Source organism: Ranitomeya imitator, chromosome 3, assembly GCF_032444005.1.
Source record: "Ranitomeya imitator isolate aRanImi1 chromosome 3, aRanImi1.pri, whole genome shotgun sequence".
Lineage (NCBI taxonomy): Eukaryota > Metazoa > Chordata > Amphibia > Anura > Dendrobatidae > Ranitomeya > Ranitomeya imitator.
This window is the reverse complement of record NC_091284.1, coordinates 393689533-393712247: the sequence shown is the minus strand read 5'-3', so window position 1 is coordinate 393712247 and position 22715 is coordinate 393689533. Positions and strand designations below refer to the sequence as shown.

The window sequence follows — 22715 nt, the reverse complement described above, 5'->3', positions numbered from 1 at the left end:
CCACGTGGTCCAAGGAAAACATCAGATATGCCACCTTATAAGGACCAGGAAGAAGAGATTGTAAAGTACAAGACATTCCGTCCGTCTCTCTCGAATAATGGGCTTCATCTATCAGCTATTGCCCCCTGGCTTCCTTTGTGGAGAACGGACTATAATTATCAGAAATTGCCCCCTGGCCCCCATTTCGGCCGTATTTTTTCACATTGCATCCTTTCATCCTTTTCTTCCCCTCCCCCCCCCCCCCCCATTGTTCACTGCTACGATATACAATATGTATATATTTATTTTTTATATATGGATACATTATATGAATTTATTTATAAATATGCACGTTTCATATACCTGCACTTTCTAATAAATCATTCTTTCACACAGTGCACTTTTATTTCACTTTCTGTTCACCTGATTTAGGTTCCATATTGTCACTTTTTTGCCTATTTTTTCGTATTAATAATATTATTTATAATACTATTTATTGGAATCCTTATTTTAATCCCAGTGTTTTAAATACAATTATATTTATTTATGTCTCAGTGGATTATATTCACCATGAAGAACACTTATTAATTTTGTTTAATTATAAAATGCATTATATACTACTTTATAACCACTTTATCACTTTGCATTTTAGGGTCATTTATTCACTTTTTCATATATCCACCTTTACAAAATCTTCCATTATTTTATTCATTTATTTAGTATCCTATACTATTTTTGACAATTTTCCAGAAAAACACTTGAATAATACCAACGGTGTTTCACATTCACTTTTTGGTGAATAATTTATTTCTTCGCAATATGAAGTAACAGTTCTCCTCAATTATGACAACCATCATTATATCACCCCTTTTATTAGCTATTTTATTATATATTTATATTAATTAATTTAATTGCTATTGATACAATTAACAGGTCCACAACTTTTCCATTCCCTTCTTTTCTCCCAAGCTTTCTGCCGTCATTAGATGTCATCTTTATTTCACACATATTTTTACATCCATATCCTCCTGTGTCACAGGGCTGCTTCCCTGTGGTCTGCGCATGCGCTAGGTCCAGATTCCCTTCTGATTTCTTGAAGTACTCAAGGCGTGTGACAGCAGTGCATTCCACTGCGTTCCACGGAGCATATTCCAGAAATCCCATTAGCTACAGGGGGACGGCATCCTTTTTGCACTATTTGTACCAGTAGACAACCTATCACTAATGGTCACTCCATATTTAAATGTATCGGCACCCCTCACTGCAAACTCCCCCGGAAGAAGCGAGCAGCGAAACGGCGCCCGTCGGGCGGGAGGTGAAAGCACAACCTCACTACAAACACTCGCGGTTAGTACTTCCAGCTGCACAACCTATTCACCAGCCCTATTGAGGTAATGAATGTTTCATAGGGGGTATTTTTTCAACCCCTGCTTTGGTTATCTAGCATATATATTGTGCATTTACTAGATACCGCGGTGTGTTTATCTTTGTTTAATTGTTGGATAAACCTATTTTAGGTACCAACATTTAGGCTCATTTATTTCCTGCACTATGTCGTTCTCTAACTTTTAATATACGTACTTTCTTGAAGTCAAATTTACTACTTCCTTTAGTCCCATAGTGATTACATATTGTATCTAAGATTGATATAATCCATGCGATACTCATACCTTTTATATTGATATATTGACACTTCTACTATTGTTCTGTTATCACCTTACCCAGGCTACTGTGCTGTGTCTCCCTCTCTGCATGGAGGTTTTAGCCCTGTCTATTTTATATATCATATAAACAGAATATACGGCAAAAGCCAGCTCACCGATCATTGCAAGAAGCCCGGAACTTCGTCCTGACAAGACGCAGTAGGATTCCATAAACGAAAAGAGAATGGTTCCAGCTTCAGTAAAATCATGAAAATTTATTCCAACTTTTAAAATGGAGAAACAACTCCTGGGACAGCACCATAGCACATGCGAGGTAGGCAACGCGTTTCGACCGACACAGCGGTCTTTATCACAGCTGTGTCGGTCGAAACGCGTTGCCTACCTCGCATGTGCTATGGTGCTGTCCCAGGAGTTGTTTCTTCATTTTAAAAGTTGTAATAAATTTTCATGATTTTACTGAAGCTCGAACCATTCTCTTTTCGTTTATGCTATTTTATATATCCACTTATTTTAATTTATTGTCAATAAATTCTGTATTTTTAACTTTATTCTGGTTGGAATCACTTCTTGTCTGGGGCTATGGCACCACAACAGTCACCCTGTTGATGTATGGTAGTACTCTTACAAGAAAACTGATTTCTGAATGAGCGCTTAGGCTGTATTCACACATACATGTTTGGAGGGTCTCTTGATCTGAACTCAAAAGCTTCATATATGCCTATGAGGTTGCAAAGTTCTGATCAGGAGATTCGCGGACCTGTAAATCCGGCTTTGAAATCAATATTATTACCATAATTTATTTCATCATGTTTTACCATTATTTCAGGAAAGTCGCTCTATGAATGTACTCCACTTTCTGCAGAAGGAGGTTGTTGAAGAAATTTGAAATAACATATTTGCAGGTGGATACAGATTTTATAATGCTTTCATCTAAATGATACACTCCATAGGGACTAGATGTATAATAGTTTCAACACTTCACTCTTTTTTCCCCCGGGCTCTGCTAATTGCAAATAATGTGGAGATGCTCTGTGCAGTGATGTACACCTAGAGCTCCTCATTGATCAGAAAGATGCATACATGTGAATGCAAACGGCTGCTCAATTGTAGACTATCTATTACGGCATAATTAAAGTCAAGATGGTTGGGAAATTATAAGAGTTGCAAGACAGGGATTTCCTCTCCAGCCTCCTGAGTCTCATCAGTATTGCGCTTACTAAGGTAGCACAGAAGCGCTGAAATGATTCATTAATCTCAATGTTTTTCGTTATTTTAAACAAGATTCTGCTGCTGTGTCCAATTATTGTGACTGTTATATTACTTAACGGCTTTCCATTGCGAACTTCTAACCATTCTTAATATTTTTGAAAACAATTCTTCTTTAATGCCCACATTTCTCTTAAAGATAGTCATATACCTTTTAAACGTTGGGCTGCTAATAGAATGCAATGGACCTTTTGTTGAGTTATAATATTAATTATTTCTCAAGCAACCAGATTGTAAGTTGAAAATTGAGACGATAACACAATAGAAATTAGTAACTGTTTCAAAGACACTGAAATGGCAACCCAAGAATAAGAAAAAAGATGGTTAAAGAAAAATAACCAGAAACTAAATCAAATAAGAAAAGTAATTACATATAAATGTCAGATCTGCTTGATTGTGTAAATCCTTTTCTTGTAAAAGCTGCCAAAGGCAACCTCAGACAGACTCAGTGCCAGACATTGCATCTAGGAGGTGCCAAAGAAACCATAGCTTTTATTCCTTAACCCCTATGTAGGAACATTGACTTAAAAAGGAGTCCCCTAGGTTACATCCACTGAGTAGCAGCTGACAACAGTGTAATGCAGCAGCAAAACAGGCAAACACAGTTCTAGGATATATTGAGAGAACATAGAGTCTACATCACGTGAAGTAATTATCCCTTTCTACTCTTCTATGGTCAGCCCTCATCTGGAATACTGTGTCCAGGTCTGGGCAACACATTTTAAAAAAGACATTGAAAAACTGGAGCAAGTTCAGAGAAGAGCGACCAGGATGGTGAGCAGACTGCAAAGTATGTCCAACAAGGAATGGTTAAAAGATCTGGTAATGTTTGGCTTGCAAAAAAAAGGATAACTTAAAGAAAGGAGACTTAATAGCTGTCTACAAATTTCTGAAGGGATGTCACTATGTAGAGGGATCATCCGTATTCTCATTGGCAAATGGAAGCAAGAGAAGCTATGGAATGAAACTGAAAGGGCGATGATGCAGATTAGAAATTAGAAAAAGATTTTTGACAATGAGGGTAATCAATGAGTGTTACGGGCTGCCACAAGAAGTGGTGAGTTCTGCTTCAATGGAAGTCTTCAAATTGAGGTTGGACAAAAATCTGTCTGAGATGGTTTAGCAAACCCTGCATTGAGCAGGGGGATTGACACGATGACCTAGGAGGTCCCTTCTAACTCTAACATTCTACGATTCTATGATTCTATGACAAGGCAAGGGTAATAAAACTAACCAGGTCATTTACTGGAGAGACAGAACCAGCAACAGAATCAAAGGACAAAACCAGAGCCTGAAGAATAGCTGATGTCTGATACCAGGAGGTCAGTTTTATAATCAAAATACATCTAGCTGGTCTTAGACTCAGGAGCAAACTGACAAGGTAGTGTGAAACTTGGTAAGAATCAGCATTTCACATATGTAATTTAAAGATATAAGAGATAATCATAACAACACAATGACTGACAACGCTCACAGTATGATGGGAGTTTAAATAGGATGTGGCACTGTCCCATAGGCCCAAGCAGAGAGTTAATTAGACCTACTGACCCACTGGACAGCAAACACCCCTATTCTGACTGGTTGAATTTCACAACAAGACCCAGCCACATCAGAATCTCATGCTGGACAGCGCCACCCTGTTATATTGCCCATGATGCCTCTTCAACCACCAATGCTGCCCTTGGAGTGAATACAGTGTTGACTGGTGAAAAAAGCAGGATGTCATAGGGTTAAGGCCAGGTTGAAATGTTACATTGCTTTGGTGATAACAAAATGCAAAGTGTACCAAATATATTCTTACCTCACCAAAGGAATTGCTCATCCTGACACAGGTGGAGAGCAATGCTGAATATATATTAAACGTAGAGAAGAGTTTATAAAACATTTTATTGTACTGCATAGAAGAATTAGAAGTCTACCAATTACTGCATGCACATCAGTAAAACAGGAACTTTATCAGTGAAATACAGATAGGCTGGATCTTTCAGACAACTACATGTGCTGCAATTCGGAATTGTCTGCAGCATTATAAATTTACTAGATGGTGGCCCGATTCTAACGCATCGGGTATTCTAGAATATGTATGTCCACGTAGTATATTGTCCAGCCACGTAGTACATTGCCCAGCCACGTAGTATATTTCCCAGCCACATAGTATATTGCCCAGTCACATAGTATATTGCCCAGCTACGTAGTATATTGCCCAGCCACATAGTATATTGCCCAGTCACGTAGTATATTGCCCAGCCACATAGTATATTACCCAGTCACGTTGTATATTTCCCAGCCACGTAGTATATTTCCCAGCCACATAGTATATTGCCCAGTCACGTAGTATATTACCCAGTCCCGTTGTATATTTCCCAGCCACGTAGTATATTGCCCAGCGACGTAGTATATTGCCCAGTCACGTAGTATATTGCCCAACCACGTAGTATATTGCCCAGTCACGTTGTATATTTCCCAGCCACGTAGTATATTTCCCAGCCACATAGTATATTGCCCAGTCACATAGTATATTGCCCAGCCACGTAGTATATTGCCTAGCCACGTAATATATTGCCCAGCCACGTAGTTCACATAGTATATTGCCCAGTCACATAGTATATTGCCCAGTTATGCACAGAGCCATGTAGTACAGCACAGAGGCCATGCAGTATACAGCACAGAGCCACGTAGTGTACAGCACAGAGCCATGTAGTATACTGCCCAGTCACGTAGTATACAGCACAGTCATGTAGTATACAGCACAGAGCCACGTAGTATACAGCACAGAGCCACGTAGTATACAGCACAGAGCCACGTAGTATACAGCACAGAGCCATGTAGTATATACATGCCTGTATACAGCAGAAAGCCACGTAGTGTATTGCCCAGTCACGTAGTATATTGGCCAGTCACGTAGTATGCACCATATCCCTGTTAAAAAAAAAAATTAAAATAAAAAATAGTTACATACTCACCTCTTGGAGCCTCCGGATCGAAGAGGCCGGTTCCTGATGCTTGTCGCGTGGTCCGGTCTGAAGATTGCATTGCGGTCTCGTGCGATGATGAAGTAGTGGTCTCGCGAGACCGTATGTCATCATCTCGCGAGACCGCAATGCATGCAGCGGTCACCGGCCGGTTCCTGATCCAGGAACTCACCGGAGGGTGAGTATGTAACTATTTTTTATTTTTTTATTATTTTTAACATTAGATATTTTTACTATTCATGCTGCATAGGCAGCATGAATAGTAGAAAGGTGGTCACACAGGGTTAATAGCAGCGTTAACCGAGTGCGTTACACCACGGTCAATGCTGCCATTAACCCTCTGTGAGCGCTGACCGGAGGGGAGTATGCCGATGCCAGGCACTGACTGCGGGGAGGAAGGAGCGGCCATTTTTTTCCGGACTGTGGCCGTCGCTGATTGGTCGCGGCAGCTATGACAGGCAGCTGCCGAGACCAATCAGCGAATGAATAACCATGACAGAAGGACAGACAGACAGACGGAAGTGACCCTTAGACAATTATATAGGAGATTGAGCCTTGTATTGGGTTTTAGTCCAGCAGCATGTTATGTTTATCACAATTTAACAGAAGCAGGTCTGGTAATTGGTAGTCAGACATCGCCAGGAATCAGGCAAAGAATACAGAAGGGGTTTATTACCACTTCTGTTTTCTATTTTTCCATGTAGATAGGGGAGCTCAGTGAGAAATATGTACTGAATAGAAGACTTGGTAATGCCGTTGTTCTACTGGACCCTTCAAATACATGATTTTTGAGTGTCTGCCCAGTATAGCAGAACTGATGAATTCTAACAGACCCATATTAGCTATGAAACTACTCCTGTTCAGACAAGAGCAGACAAGAGTAGCCGGATGAATTCTGAAGTGTACCGGGATATACTTTCAGCCCAGATTCAGCCAAATGCTGCAAAGTTGATTGGACGGCGCTTCATAGTACAGATGGACAATGACCCCAAGCATACAGCCAAAGCTACCCAGGAGTTCATGAGTGCCAAAAAGTGGCACATTCTGCAATGGCCAAGTCAATCTCCAGATCTAAACCCAATTGAGCATGCATTTCACTTGCTCAAATCCAGACTTAAGACGGAAAGACCCACAAACAAGCAAGACCTGAAGGCTGCGGCTGTAAAGGCCTGGCAAAGCATTAAGAAGGAGGAAACCCAGCGTTTGGTGATGTCCATGGGTTCCAGACTTAAGGCAGTGATTGCCTCCAAAGGATTTGCAACAAAATATTGAAAATAAAAATATTTTGTTTGGGTTATGTTTATTTGTCCAATTACTTTTGACCTCCTAAAATGTGGAGTGTTTGTAAAGAAATGTGTACAATTCCTACATTTTCTATCAGATATTATTGTTCAACTCTTCAAATTAAACGTTACAATCTGCACTTGAATTCTGTTGTAGAGGTTTCATTTCAAATCCAATGTGGTGGCATGCAGAGCCCAACTCGCGAAAATTGTGTCACTGTCCAAATATTTCTGGCCCTAAATGTATATATATATATAAATATGGGGAAAACGGAAGAGATCCACAGATAGTATTAAAATAATTATATTTTATTTAAGGATAAATAATAAAAGCACACAATATAAAAAGAAGAAATACAGTAAGAGACGCTTGTCAAAATAAGGGGCGAAAAAATACATGAACGAGGAAAAACAATGGAGGGATACTGAGAGATCAAAAGGAATGAATACGGTAATAGTATGGTGACTCCCTTCCATATAAAATAAACCTTAATGCCCTAATCGCCACTACTGGCAAAGCACAATAATCTGTTAAAAAGGTGGTTGAATAACTATGATTTAGTAGGTCAAAAGATTGAGAATAAAAAAGATGGGATACATTGCCATTTTAGTTTAGAAAAACTGGACACTGGAAACAGATGCTGTCTTGAGACATCTATCTAAGAGAGCTTACTGAAGATTGTAGCTATTTACAATGCAAGATTTATTGAGACCTAACAATTGTTTTATGCAATAATGATGCTATGCTTCATGCAGACCACATATGAAGGATAAATGTACAAAACAGCAAAATCAGTCATTGCATGGTAACAAACTAAGCTCTAAAATTTTGTATTAAAGGGGTCATCCACTGTTCAGACAACCCCTTCTCAATTATAAAATTTCCACACATAAAATAAAGACACCTTCTACACCTCTCTGAGTTGTTCCAGTGACTTCTGCTATGGGTTTCTAAGGGCTTGTCTGACGTTTGATGTCACGTGTTTAGTACTATCCTGTAGAGTTTAGTGCTATCCTGTATTATAGCTCAACCTAGCCTTCTATAGTAGAGAACGAAAACTTCATTGCAAACACATTTCTCATTGATTTCCTAAGCAATCAGATAAATATTAAGAATACAAATACACTTTGGTCAGCATGAATGTTCAATTGAGCTCGTTAACTGTGTTTTAAAGAAGCATGCACATTGGGTAAGAAGGTGAGACTTACTTTGTTACTTTATTTTCTGGAGGTAATGTGCAATTTATTGTAATCATATAGCAATTGCACTGGGGTTTATAAGCTTAGCTAATGAGAACAATACATTTTCTAAGAACAAAAGCTATAAAGAGAAGATTAACAATATCATTCATGCACACAAACAAACAGATTATCCTAACGTTATAAAAACGCCACTAAGGTATTAGGTATACATCAGCATATTTTAATAAGGTAATATTAATACTATCACTCTAAAGTGCCACAAAAATTCCTGTGACAGATTAGACACCATCTTTAGCAAATTCTAAATGGCGTTTTTACGTGAAAACTACAAAGCTAGCTACCTTAAGAATTAAAACGTGCATAGTAGAGATGAGCGGATCTTTCTAATTCTAATTCACTGAATTTTGCCACAAAAATTAGATTTTTGGCTAATAAATATGCGAGAATCTCAATAAAGGAAAGCTTGCAATTTCTTGAAAAATACACATGACCATAATAGCTAAAACGTTACAGGCGAGATAGAGGAACCGGCAGTCCATAAGAGCTTGCACTATACAAAAAGATAGAAAAAGAGAGTATAACGTTGATCATAAGAGCTTACACTCTTCAAGAGAGAGAGGACCACGCTGACCTTAAGAGTTAACATTCTACAGGGGAGAGCGAGGACCCAACTGACAAAAAGAGCTTTATGGAAGAGAGAGGACTCAACTGACCATAAATGCTTACACATTACAGAAGAGAGAGGGAACCCCACTGACCTTATGAGCTTACACCGTACAGAAGATTGAAAAGACTCCACTGACCATAAGAGCTTGCACTCTACAGGATGAAGAGAGAGGGCCACACTAATCATAAGAGCTTACACGTAAAAGAAAAGAGAAACTTACTCAGTGACTTCGGGGATAGACTCTGCCGTGCAAACCGTGCTCCACTGGGAACCACCAATCTCAAATGGTCCTGGTCTTGAAGAATGGGGACCTATATGTCCAAGCAACAAAAAATGTAAATGGATCCTAAAATTCACATTTTAATACAGTAGTTTTGAACCTCATTAGCCCTTTTCTTTGGAGATCCATAGTGCAAGGTATACAGCTGTGCTCAAAAGTTTTTTTTAGAGAATATGAATTATAACACCAAAACTTTTTCTCCACTCATGGTTAGTAGTTGGGTGAAGCCATTTATTGTCAACTACTGTGTTATCTCTTTTTAAATCATAATCACGACCCAAAACATCCAAATGACCCTGATCAAAAGTTCACCTACTCCATTTCTTAATACTGTGATTTGCCTCCTCTAGCATCAATGACAGTGGTAATTGTAAATGATGCTCTTTATTTTTTCAGACCGTAAAGTTGCCCACTCTTCTGGGCAAACCTTAGCTTTATGCATGGCACTGCAGGGCTGGAGCACTTCATCAGAGAGATGAACTCCCCCCATACTTTTATATCAATGTATTTATACACAGGTTATCATTCCATAGTCTGGATTGATAACCTGTGTAGCGAAACCTCTTACAGTTGTGGGGGTGCTGTCATCATCATGTATGGTGGTTAAGAAAAGTGTCCTTGCACTTTTTTTTTCGCCATTGCATGTTGTCTTTAATAACTGATGGGAATCATTTCCTTATGAGCAGAAAACAGTTAATTCTTAGATGGCAGTTCTTGCATAGTTCTTGCTGTAAAGTCACTCACAGATAACACGTCCATAGGCAGGAAACTTCAGCTGTCTACATGACCAATATCCAGATGGCTTTGTGAGAAGTCTGGTTCTGCCCGCAATGGTAAAAAGTCTGCATTACTTTTTCTGAGTGAAATTCTGCTCTGGAGCTTGGTAGAGTGTGGGCATCAAGCTTTTCCACTGTAGGTCATAAAGTAGAACAGCAATGTGCTTTTCATACAACACTATCTCGCTTTCCAGTTTAGAAACTTTGCCACACACCATCTGATACAAATCCAAGAAGCTCTTGATCATGATTTGGCAAACGGTATCTATAGTCCAGTCCTCCTGTGGACCATTTCATCCACATTTCAAAGAGTTTTTTCAGTTAGTTTTGAAAGCTGGAAAGTGAAATCTTGCCATGAAGTTTCTACCCGTGATTAGGAGATTTGTGCTCTCACCTTCTGAAATGTTACTGTAGCCAATTTCATGTAATCTGTCAGGATTTACTTTTCTCGAGCTGCTGTGTGCAGGGCACCCACTGAACTAGACAAGTTCTATTCTAGAAACACTTGTCCTGCACCAGCTGGGTCAGTTGTCTGTCCTGCTGATGCACAAGTTGATCTTTTCTATGCACTTCCTATTCAGTTTCCAAAAGACTCCTAAGAGCTTCTGGGAGGGTCTTATCTTTCTCTGCTTTCTCCCTGGAGTGAGGAAAGAAATATATCTTGGTACCGTGTTAGCCAGTGGATAGAAAAATATTTAGAATTGAGAGTCCTCAGTGGTTGATACCTTTTAATGGCTAACTGAAAAGATGGTAACAAATTGCAAGCTTTCGAGACTACACAGGTCTCTTCACTCCCTGGAGTGAAATTCTATCTTGGTATTGAACTCCAGTAACAGTTGAGACTGCTCATTCAAGAGAATCTGCACTTCTTGCTCTCACAGCAATGTGCTGTTCAGTTAATCGAAAATACTTTTATATGTCTCATAGGTTATAATTTTAGATTGCTGAAGAGGTTGGTTTTCTGCTGTACTTATGTCATCAATTTTCAGTTTAATATCAGACTGCTCCCGGTGCAATGACTGTTTCTGTATTTCTGCATCATGTAGCCGCTGGGTAAATGCAAGGATTTGATTTTTCAAGACAGCCAAGCACTTCACTGTGGTAGTTATATTTGTAAGGTCCACAGTTAATGTCTTGAAGTTAATTCTGTGAAGTCCGCACATCAGTCTGCCCACAAGACTGTTGGGGTCCCCAGAAATGGCTGATATATGGAGTTCTGCAGGTCTAGCTTCAGACTCCACATTCAGCTGGCTCATCAGCTTAGAGAAACAGTTCTTGAATGCATCAATACAGCTCAATTTGTGATCTACAATGCTAGTCTTTCTAGTTTAAGGCCCCAAGCAAATCAGACAAAGTGATGACCCCAGACAGTAGGTCAGTGCTGGTAATCCACTTCAAGGCTTCTTGACAAGGCATCATTTCATCCTATGAACTGATTGCTTTGCCTTTTTTGCCTTCTATGGGACACACCAACAGACTAGGTCCTTTATTCAAGACCCCTATCCAAGCAAAGAGTGTCCTGCTGGATCTTCTAGGTTGCTGAAGTCTTTAAGCTGCCAAAACCTCTATGACACCACGTTGAAATGCATGCTTCATACATCCAAAAGACTACGGACTTTTTGTGGTACCACTATTCTCTTTAACTTCAGCCACAGCTCTTATACATAGTCAACCTGAAGTTTCCCAACCCTTTATTATGGAGGTTGATGCATCAGAAGTGGAAGTTGGGGCTGTGTTGTCTCAGAGTCTGTCCCCTGGTAAATGGCGTCCATGCACTTTCTTTTCCTCAACCCTAGGCAAACTAGATGATCCCTGTTCAATTTTGTTGTCACCTTCCATCCAGGGGTGAAAAATTTTAAGGCTGATGCTTTGTCCCATAGCATCCCTGGTGGTGGTGACCATGAGGAAACTGCCCAGATTTTGCAGAAGGGGTAGTCATTTTGGCATCATACCCTGAGCTGAAGGGTGAGGTGTTGTAGGCCGAGAGGAACACGACTGCATCCTGCCTCCAGAAGGTCATTTGTACCATCTACTCTGTACAGCAAAGTAATTAAGGAGCATCACAACTCTGTGTTTGCTGGTCATCCTGGTGGAAATGCAACTGAGGACATCCTTTCTCAATGTTTTTGGTTGCTGAGGTTGCATCAGGATATGGTTGAACACGTATCTACTTGTAGTATCTGCGAACGTTCTAAAGTATCGCATACCTGCCTGTTTGGTTCTTTTTTTCTGCTACCTATTCCTAGCAGACCATGGACACACTTGCCCATGGATTTTATTACTGACCTACTGGTATCTTCAGGCAAGACTGTTGTTTTGGTGGTTGTAGATAAGTTCAGCAAAATGGTTCATTTTGTCGCATTACCGGTATTTCCGAATGCCAAGACTCTTGTTCAGGTGTTTATAAATGGGTTCCTTCCAATGTGATGTCAAGGGTCCCAGTTTGCTTCCAAGATCTGGAGGGCATTCTGTTCTTGACTGGGGGTGCAGCTATCCTTTTGCTCTGCATTCCATCCCCAGTCAAATAGACAGACCGAGCGCATTAATCAAAATTTGGAGACTTACCTCAGTAGTCAGTAGGATTGGGCATCCTACTTACCGCTGGTAGAATTTGCTATTAATCGCTGTCAAGAATCCCCCGGCAGGTCAACATTATTTGGTGCATATGGTACTTTTTGCGAGGGAGGGACTTCTGGAGTTCTGGAGCATCGACGTTTTGCTTAATCGCTCTCCTCAGTGTGGCGGGGCGGGGGGTTCTGAGTAATTTGAAGATGGGAGACAGGCACAAACGTATGGCTGACAGAAAATGCTTGCCAGGTCCAGACCTGAAAGCGAATGATTTTGTGTGGTTGTCTACCAGGAATATCATGTTGAAGGTTCCTTCCTGGAGGTTGAGACCTAGATTTGTTTGTCCCGTCATTAACCCAGCAGCGTTTCGTCTTGAATTAACTCAGGCCCTTAAAATCCACAATGTCTTTCACAGGTCTTTGCTGAAGAAATATGTGGAACCACTTGAGTCCTAACCCCTACTACTACCCCAATAATGGTTCATGTTAATCTAAAGTTTCAGATTTGGAGAATTGTAGATTCTCGCCTCCAACTTCATTCCCTACAATAATTGGTGCGCTGGTAGGGTTGCGGTCCAGAGGGAAGGATGTGGGTTTCAGCATCAGAGGTGAATGCCCCCCAGGCCGGTTCATTCATTCCACACCTTTTATCCTGAGAAACCTGGTCTTGATGTTGGGATGCCACTCCGACGAATCTGTTTTTTTTCACAATTCGCCGGATTGTGCCTGACAACAGAAAACTGATGTGTGAAAGCAGCCTTAAGTTGGGCTATATGAGACACTCTCTCTCTCTCTGTACCTCCTTATTGGACCCTAGCTCTTAACTAAAGTTCGCAAGGTGTCTTCTCATGGTGTCTCTGATCTGTTCAGAAGATTTTAGTTCATCTTTCATCCCCGCACAGATCCATTGTTTTGTATCCAGCTCATTAGAAGTGCTTTCCAGCGTGTTCTGGTAATCTGTCAAGGTATATCTCAGAGCCATGATAACAGCAGGTCCAGCAGCTATATCTTTATCACTGCACATCCCTGATAGACAATGGCTTGGCATTTTAAAAGTTTTTCCAGTGCCTACAGTTCACTCATTTTACATCCGTAAGCCTCCTATTAGGACAGTTGAGGTTTTTGGTCTGTTCATTATTCTTTGTGGCTAACTCTACGGTTTAATTTATAGCCTTGTGAAGTTCACAGCGGATCTCCGCCATTTCATTGAGATCTTCAGTTTCATGCTTAACCGGGACAGACCATGTAACTTAGCAGTGGTTTGTTTTTCAGACTTGAACCTCATTTTGTTTTTGATTGCAGGTGTTATATTTAGCACAGGAATTGATCTTTAACTCCCAGATGTGAGCCCCAAATTGACATCGTATATGAACTCCAAGGTTGCCCTTGACCACCAGCATGTTGTTGCTACATTGGGCTCTGCTCTCACCATTTCAAAGCAGCTGCCCAACTAACGTCTTAGGGAGGCCTCCTTGATTTTTGTGGACAGTACCGCTTGCTGCTTTAGATCACGCAGAGAGGGACATGAAGACTGGGATGCTGTTGTTAAAGTTATCTATGTAGAGGTTATACCCTTGCGCCAGCAGTGAGTGCACCAAATCCCACACAATTTTCCACTCACTCCCAGGACAGGAAGGCATTCAGGGTGTCCTAACTTCATAAACCTTAACTTGTGGGTACTCTTGCACAGCCTGAAGAGTTTAATGCCGTACCGTGCCCTCTTACTGGGAAGGTATTTCCGGAATTTGAGACTCCCTTTGAAATGGATTAGGAACTCATACATGCAGATGTCTCTTTGAGGAACTTACACCTCAGCAAATTTGTAGCTGAAGTGATCAATGACTGGCCAAACTTTGAAAAGTTGGTCAAAGTTGGGGTCATCTCCGAGCAGACACTGTGCATTATCATTGTAATGCAAAAATGTATGTATTGCCTCAAATCATTTATGGGTCATAGTCATGCGGAACATTGAAGTATTGTATAAAACATTAACACTCCAATAGTGCTGCAGTTCTGGCTTCTTCACTAACCACATGTGAAGGGCAAGGCCCCAAAATGTCATAATTTCTACTGTTTTTACAAGGGTCCAGTTACAAATTGATGATTGAGCCACAAAATCTGTAATCTGTGGCTCATAATCTTCAGGGAGTGAGATCCTTGCAAGGTCAATAATGGTGGTTGGGCTCTGGTTCATTTTCTGTCCTGTGGTGTCTGGTGCCGGTTTGCTATCAGTTTCGAAAGAGGATGATGAAAAATAAAAGAAGGTGGCATCCACTCCCTCACTGTCAGGTTCTGAGGACAGTGAGAGGGGGAAAAGCGCATAGTGGGGGGAGAAGGGGGATTCGTGTGGATTTGGAAAAATCAGGGAACAGGAACAGGTCAGGAAATGATCAGGAACATCTTTTTTTCTTACAGGTGCAGCACCAGCAGAAGTGATGGCACACACTTGAAAAAGTATGTGGCGACACAAGGCCAAGCATGTCACAACAACACAGTGACCTCCCTGCAATGTTTCCAAGATGGAATGAGGAAGTGCAGGGCGGTCACTGAGAGTTCAAACAGATTCTCTGTTTTGATACAGGAAAGATATATATCTTGGTATCGTACTGTCTCCCGGATCATAACATTATGGACATGAAATTACTTGTATTAAAAGGTAGCATCAAATCTCAAAGAGACAGAAGAATATGGAAATATAAACTTATGATGACCTCTTAGGGCAGGACTGAATGTGTCACATGGATTTATGTCTATTTACATCAACTAAGGAACTAAGGAACTTGCCCCTCAGACCATGTGGGGTCATCACAACAGAACAAGACCCCAATCAGAGGACAATAAAGCATTCATTATCTAAGAACTGGTCCAATATTTATGGACATAATTGTTTATCACTCATGGTAATTCTGCTTCATGTCACCTGTCTTATCCATGTTTCTTTCAGTTTTTTTTTCTGTGATGTGATGTGCATAAATATGTGATTCTCCATTATTTTTTTTAGCTTATTATTATTATTATTTATTATTATAGTGCCATTTATTCCATGGCGCTTTACATGTGAGGGGGAGTATACATAAAAACAGGTACAATAATCTTGAACAATACAAGTCACAACAATCTACAAGGGATGAGTGAGGATACAGTAGGTGAGGATAGAGCTGGTCGTGCAGTGGTTTGGTCGATAGGTCGTTACTGCAGGTTGTAGGCTTGCTGGAAGAGGTATGTCTTCAGGCTCTTTTTGAAGGTTTCGATGGTAGGCGAGAGTCTGATATGTTGTGGTAGAGAGTTCCAGAGTAGAGGTGATGCGCAAGAGAAATCTTGTAAGCGATTGTGGGAAGAGGAGATAACAGTGGAGTAGAGAAGGAGATCTTGTGAGGATCGGAGGTTGCGTGCAGGAAAGTACCGGGAGACGAGGTCACAGATGTATGGAGGAGACAGGTTGTGGATGGCTTTGTATGTCATGGTTAGGGATTTTGTACTGGAGTCTCTGGGTAATGGGGAGCCAGTGAAGGGATTGACAGGGGAGAGGCCGGGGAATAGCGGGGGGGGGGACAGGTGGATTAGTTGGGCAGCTGAGTTTAGAATAGATTGGAGGGGTGCGAGTGTTAGAGGGGAGGTCACAGAGCAGGAGGTTACAGTAGTCGAGGCGGGAGATGATGAGGGCATGGACTAGGGTTTTTGCTGATTCTTGGTTTAGGAATGTACGGATCCGTGAAATATTTTTGAGCTGAAGGCGGCAGGAAATGGAAAGGGCTTGGATATGCAGTTTGAAGGAGAGATCAGTGTCAAGGATTACCCCTAGACAGTGAGCTTGTGGGACTGGGGAGAGTGGGCAGCCGTTTACTGTAATGGATTGGTACCTTGGGGGGGTCGCGTGAGATGGGGGAAAGACAATGAATTCTGTTTTGTCCATGTTAAGGGTGCAATATGTCACGGATTCACACCGTGACTGTCAACAGTACGTCCCCATCGGGGTGACCTTTGGCCAGCCCACAGCTATCACATGTGCAGCGGGGCTTATCTTAGTTATCCCTCCACTGCTCCAATGTGATGAAAACACAAACAAGGCTATTGACCTCTTAATTTACCGCAGGGGCTTATTTTAGTTATCCCAATGCCCTGCAATATAACTCGAACTGCAGGGATTTATGTATATCCCACTTCACAGTTCCACTTGAAAACTTGCAGCTCTCTGGCGCTCCTCTTATGGGCCTATGACCGATGAAGACACCTGTGTAGTCTCGAAAGCTTGCAATTTGTTACCATCTTTTCAGTTAGCCATTAAAAAGTATCAACTACTGAGGATTGTCAATTCTAAACAGATTCTCTGCACACTCTCCATCCACTCTTACTGAGCTAGAGTTAGTTTGAAAACAAGAATGTGGAAAAATGCCAGCTTCTAGATGTGCAAAGCAGGTATAGACATTCCCAAAAGACTTGTAACAGTAATTGCAGCCGAAGGTGGTTGTACAAAGTATTGATTTGTGGTTGAATACAAATACATATCACAATTTTAAGATTTATACTTTTAAAATATTTAGAAAGCCATGAATCATTTCTTTTACACTACACAAATATTTGCTACTTTGTGTTGGTATATCATATAAAATCCCAATAAAATGTATTTAAGTTTGTGATCTAACATGAAAAAATGTAGAAAAGATCATGGGGTATGAATGCTTTTTCACGGCAATGTAAGTGGAATAAAGTTATATTGATCTCAATCTCTCCCTCTTCCCCTTCAGAGTTTTGAGATTTGCACACTTTTATTCACTGTGAATCAAAATTTTGGGGAACATTTGGCGAAACCGCAAAATTTGAATTTCAGTCTAACTGTTCATCTTTAAAAAAAAATTTTTATGCGTTTTTCTGATACATTTTGGCACTGCACAAATATTTGCTACTTTGTGTTAGTATATCATATAAAATCCCAATAAAATGTATTTAAGTTTGTGATCTAACATGAAAAAATGTAGAAAAGATCATGGGGTATGAATGCTTTTTCACGGCAATGTAAGTGGAATAAAGTTATATTGATCTCAATCTCTCCCTCTTCCCCTTCAGAGTTTTGAGATTTGCACACTTTTATTCACTGTGAATCAAAATTTTGGGGAAAATTTGTCGAAACCGCAAAATTTGAATTTCAGTCTAACTGCTCATCTTTAAAAAAAATTGTTTATGCGTTTTTCTGATACATTTTGGCACTGGGTATGCAATGATTACACACCAAAATCTGTGTGCACGAGATGTATATATTCTATATTTTCTTTAGACTGTGCTTCCAATCTCAAAGTAAAAGTTTATAAAGGATTATGTGTTATTTTAACGTGCTTTTTTCTAACATATCTTTTACACAGACATTTCTATAAAAATTGATTATTTTATTGAAAAGACATTGTGTCAGAAAATGAAATTCTTTCTTGAAATAGATATGTGTATTTGTACAGCAGCAATCAATACAAATGAACAGTGTTCCTCCTTGAATTAAATATACTATATATTTGATAAAATGGTAGACGAAAAAAAAAAACATTTCCCCATTTGGTGAATGTTATAAAGCGTCTCTCTGAATACAAAATAAGTGCTCAAAATCTTCCCTCCTGGATTGTATAAGTGAATAGAGCTATTGTTTTGCCTTGTTTTGAGAGATGTCATTCTCTCAGTGAAACAATGCCTCGTAGAAAATTATACTTGTATCAAATGAAAGGTAATAACTAAGTTCCTCAGTCGCCGGTAAAATGCCGCTAAGACAATTTTACTGCTTTTGTTTGTTATTTTGCACAATTGAAGTTAAAATCCAACTAATACGGAATATTTAACATTGCCCCTATCTGTAGAGAAGAAAACAGAATTTATTCTTCAGGCTTCAAGTATCACAATGTTATTTTAAATCACCTCAGGCTAAAACATAAAGAATCTATGTCAGTACTGAAGGAAATCATCGGGGGTCATGTATGAAAAGTATCCATGGTGGAAAATGTCATCATTCATTTAGGAGGATCTGTCAGATAGACCTCTCTTTAATGAAGTCATCTATCAAATGTTCTAATAGCAATAGGTTAGAGGATACAGCATCAATCAATAAATGCCAACCATTGATTGGAAGCATGCAATATGCAATATGGTATCTTGTTTCTGTACTCGCTTGTATAACACTACATGGATTTCCTACGATTCCATATTACAATTTTATAGGCTCTCCATGTGCGACCTTATTAACCTCCAAATGGCACTATACTGTAGAAGTGTGATACTTTTTCTGTAATACAGCATTTAAATATTGAATTGAACACGGCACAACATATTCTCATTTATTAATCCGGTCTCTATCTGAAATTGAGACCTATGGGTGCAATATTGAGTTTGTTTCAAATCAAATCTTGTACAGAGGTATTATACAGTCATGTACATAAGATCTCAGCTTTGTTCACTCAAACATGTTTTCAAAACTTGCATTAGTTTTTGATGAAGGTTTTTGAACACTGCAATAATGAGATCTGGGCCTATCTAAAACTTACTTGTGCATCTGCCCTAACTTGCTGTTTGTGGTACACATTCAGTGTGTACTCACACATTGACTATTAAATAAAAAAACATGTGCAAATACAATGAGATCTCTGTTAAAATTAGCCCAAATACAAGAACATGAACTCACCATATTCCTAAACTGCAGTTTAATCATTTTTTTCTTTGTTTTTCTAATACTTATAAAAGATGAGTTGGCCACACAAAAGTGTTGAAAAATTAGTTTCAACTGTACAGGGTGCCATGGCTGAGTCAGGCAAGACCAAGAAAGTTGGTTTCCCCATCAAGGTGCAGTGTATGCTGCTACACCACTTCAGTGAGCCTCGTCATTAAGGCTGCCATAACCAGTTCCAGTCTTAATTAATCATCCCCCTTAATATTTACATTGGTAAACCTTATTTTTCAAGACTTCTGCAATTTGCCCTAGCATGTTGAATGTTTGGACCAAATCCTGACTCATAGTAAACCATTTTTGCCTAATCAGTGCTTGGTTTGGAGTTTATAACAATAGTTGTGTTTTTGTTTGTCCACCTGGTTTTTGAGAATTGAGTACAGGTTCTCAATGGGATTAAGATCTGGGTTGTTTATCTGCTGTTTGCCCTAAAATGTCAGAGTTTTGTTAATCAAGACCCTTAGTTATCTCTATTACCTTATGACATCATGCTCCAAAATGCAGGAAAAAAACATTGCTGAATTCACTAAGTTATTTCTGAAAAGTTGCTTTTGGAACATGTTTAGGTGCTGTTCTTTATTAAAGGCATGTATAGTCTCAGGATATTTTACCATTTGCGTGACAAAGCACTCAGGTTACTATTCATTTTTACTGCAGCTGAAAATCATTCTTCTAAATGTTTACAATAGTCTGAAGGTAGCTTCATAAGACAAAATACGTTTTCAGTAAGTTCAGGGACTGGCAGCATGTAAAGGTAAAGTTACTTTCTCTGATGTAGCCCCCCTCAGACTATTTGGGACATCTCTAAGAGTGATGGTCCAGAGTAGGATTGAGCGAAACAGATCGAACAAATTCAAAAATCGCAGACTTTCGGCAAAGTCGGCGATCTGCGTGCAAAAGTCGCATTTCGTATGACGCTTTCAGCGCCATTTTTCAGCCAACGAATGAGGACGCAGAGTGTGGGCAGCGTGATGACATAGGTCTCGGTCCCCACCATCATAGAGAAGGGCATGACAGTGATTGGCTTGCTTTCTGCGGCGTCACAGGGGCTATAAATGGGCGTGCACGCCAGCCGCCATCTTACTTCTGCCGATCTTACCATAGGGAGAGGTTGCTGCAGCTTCATCAGAAGAAGGGATATAGCTAGGGAGGGAAGATTAACCCCCAAACTGCTTGTGCTGTAGCGATTTCCACTGTCCAACAACACCATTTTTTTGCAGGGACAGTGGAGGCTATATTTTTGTGCATCAGCTCTGTAGCTTATTAGGCTGCCTTATAAGGCTCCCTGATAGCTGCATTGCTGTTTGCACGCTGCTGTGCAAACTGTTGTGAATTCTGTTGTCGGGCTCCCTCCTGTGGTCATGAATGGTACTTTGGCTGGTTCTGTCCATGGACTTCCTCTGGTGGGTGTTTCTGAGTTTCCTTCCTCAGGTGACGAGGTTAATTCGTTAGCTGGCTGCTCTATTTAACTCCACTTAGATCTTTGCTCCATGCCACCTGTCAATGTTCCAGTATTGGTTTAGTTCACTCCTGGATCGTTCTTGTGTCCTGTCTTCCCAGCAGAAGCTAAGTTCCAACTTGTATTTCTTTGGTTTGCTATTTTTCTGTCCAGCTTGCAATTTTTATTGTTGTCTTGCTTGCTGGAAGCTCTGGGACGCAGAGGGAGTCATTATATGTGGGGGGCTGCCTTTTCCTTTGGGGAATTTCTCTGAGGCAAGGTAATCTTTATTTTTCTATCTTCAGGGCTAGCTAGTTTCTTAGGCTGTGCCGAGTTGCATAGGGAGCGTTAGGCGCAATCCACGGCTATTTCTAGTGTGTTTGATAGGATTAGTGATTGCGTTCAGCAGAGTTCCCACGTCCCAGAGCTCGTCCTTATTATCAGTAACTATCAGGTGATTCCGTGTGCTCTTAACCACCAGGTCCATTAATGTCCTGACCACCAGGTCATAACAGCAAACCAACTGCTTTTTTAAAAGCAAAAATCCTGTTGCTCCTTTCTGCTCTTTATCTTATTTATTTGTCCACACTTTTGTGTGCAGCAGTCCTTTTTATTGGTGCCATACTTTTCCTGAGATCATTGTAGGGAGATTGAAATTGTACTACAGTCCTTGTATTTATTCATATATCTTCCAGCCACCTTCTGCCACTTACATTGTGTTGTTTTATACACTGTGTTGTGAATTCTGTGGCAGAGCTCCCTCCTGTGGTCACAAGTGGTACTTCGGCTGGTTCTCTCTGTGAGCTTCCGTTGGTGGAGGAAAGTGGTACTGCGGCTTCTGAGTTTCCTTCCTCAGGTGATGTGGTGAAGTCGTTAGGTGCTGCTCTATTTAACTCCACCTAGTGCTTTGATCCTGGCCTCCAGTCAATGTTCTAGTATTGGACCTGTTTCCTCCTGGATCGTTCCTGTGGCCTGCTGCTCTGCATAGCTAAGTTCCTCTTTGCTATTTGTTTGCTGTTTTTTTCTGTCCAGCTTGTCAATTTGTTTTTTTCTGCTTGCTGGAAGCTCTGGGACGCAGAGGGTGTACCTCCGTGCCGTTAGTTCGGTACGGAGGGTCTTTTTGCCCCCTTTGCGTGGTTTTTGTAGGGTTTTGTGTTGACCGCAAAGTTTCCTTTCCTATCCTCGCTCTGTTCAGAAAGTTGGGCCTCACTTTGCTAAATCTATTTCATCTCTACGTTTGTCTTTTCATCTTTACTCACAGTCATTATATGTGGGGGGCTGCCTTTTCCTTTGGGGTATTTCTCTGAGGCAAGGTAGGCTTATTTTCTATCTTCAGGCTACTTAGTTTCTCAGGCCGTGCCGAGTTGCATAGGGAGCGTTAGGCGCAATCCACGGCTGCCTTTAGTGTGGTTTGAGAGGATTAGGGATTGCGGTCAACAGAGTTCCCACGTCTCAGAGCTCGTTCTTGTTTTTTGGGTTATTGCCAGGTCACTGTATGTGCGCTGACCTCTATGTCCATTGTGGTACTGAATTACCTTTCATAACAGTACTGGAGGCCACAAGTACTAATGATTCTCAATAGAGGGAAAAAAGAAGTTCTGAGACCATTTTTTTTTCTCTGCACTGTGTTTTGCCTTTCTTTTCCCCTAGACATTTGGGTGGTTCAGGACACAGGTGTAGCAAAGGACATTAAAGGTCTGTCTTCATGTGTGGATCAGCTCACGGCAAGAGTACAAAGTATTCAAGACTTTGTGGTTCAGAATTCTATGTTAGAACCGAGAATCCCTATTCCTGATTTGTTTTTTGGAGATAGAACTAAATTTCTGAGTTTCAAAAATAATTGTAAACTATTTCTGGCTTTGAAACCTCGCTCCTCTGGTGACCCAGTTCAACAAGTTAGGATCGTTATTTCTTTTTTGCGTG

At 40.4% G+C, this 22715-nt stretch overlaps 1 pseudogene; it reads right to left on the bottom strand.

The window, feature by feature from the left end:
* Positions 1–10007: 10007 nt before the first annotated feature.
* LOC138671641 (coiled-coil domain-containing protein 171-like) lies at positions 10008–11686 on the bottom strand (annotated as a pseudogene).
* Positions 11687–22715: the final 11029 nt, after the last annotated feature.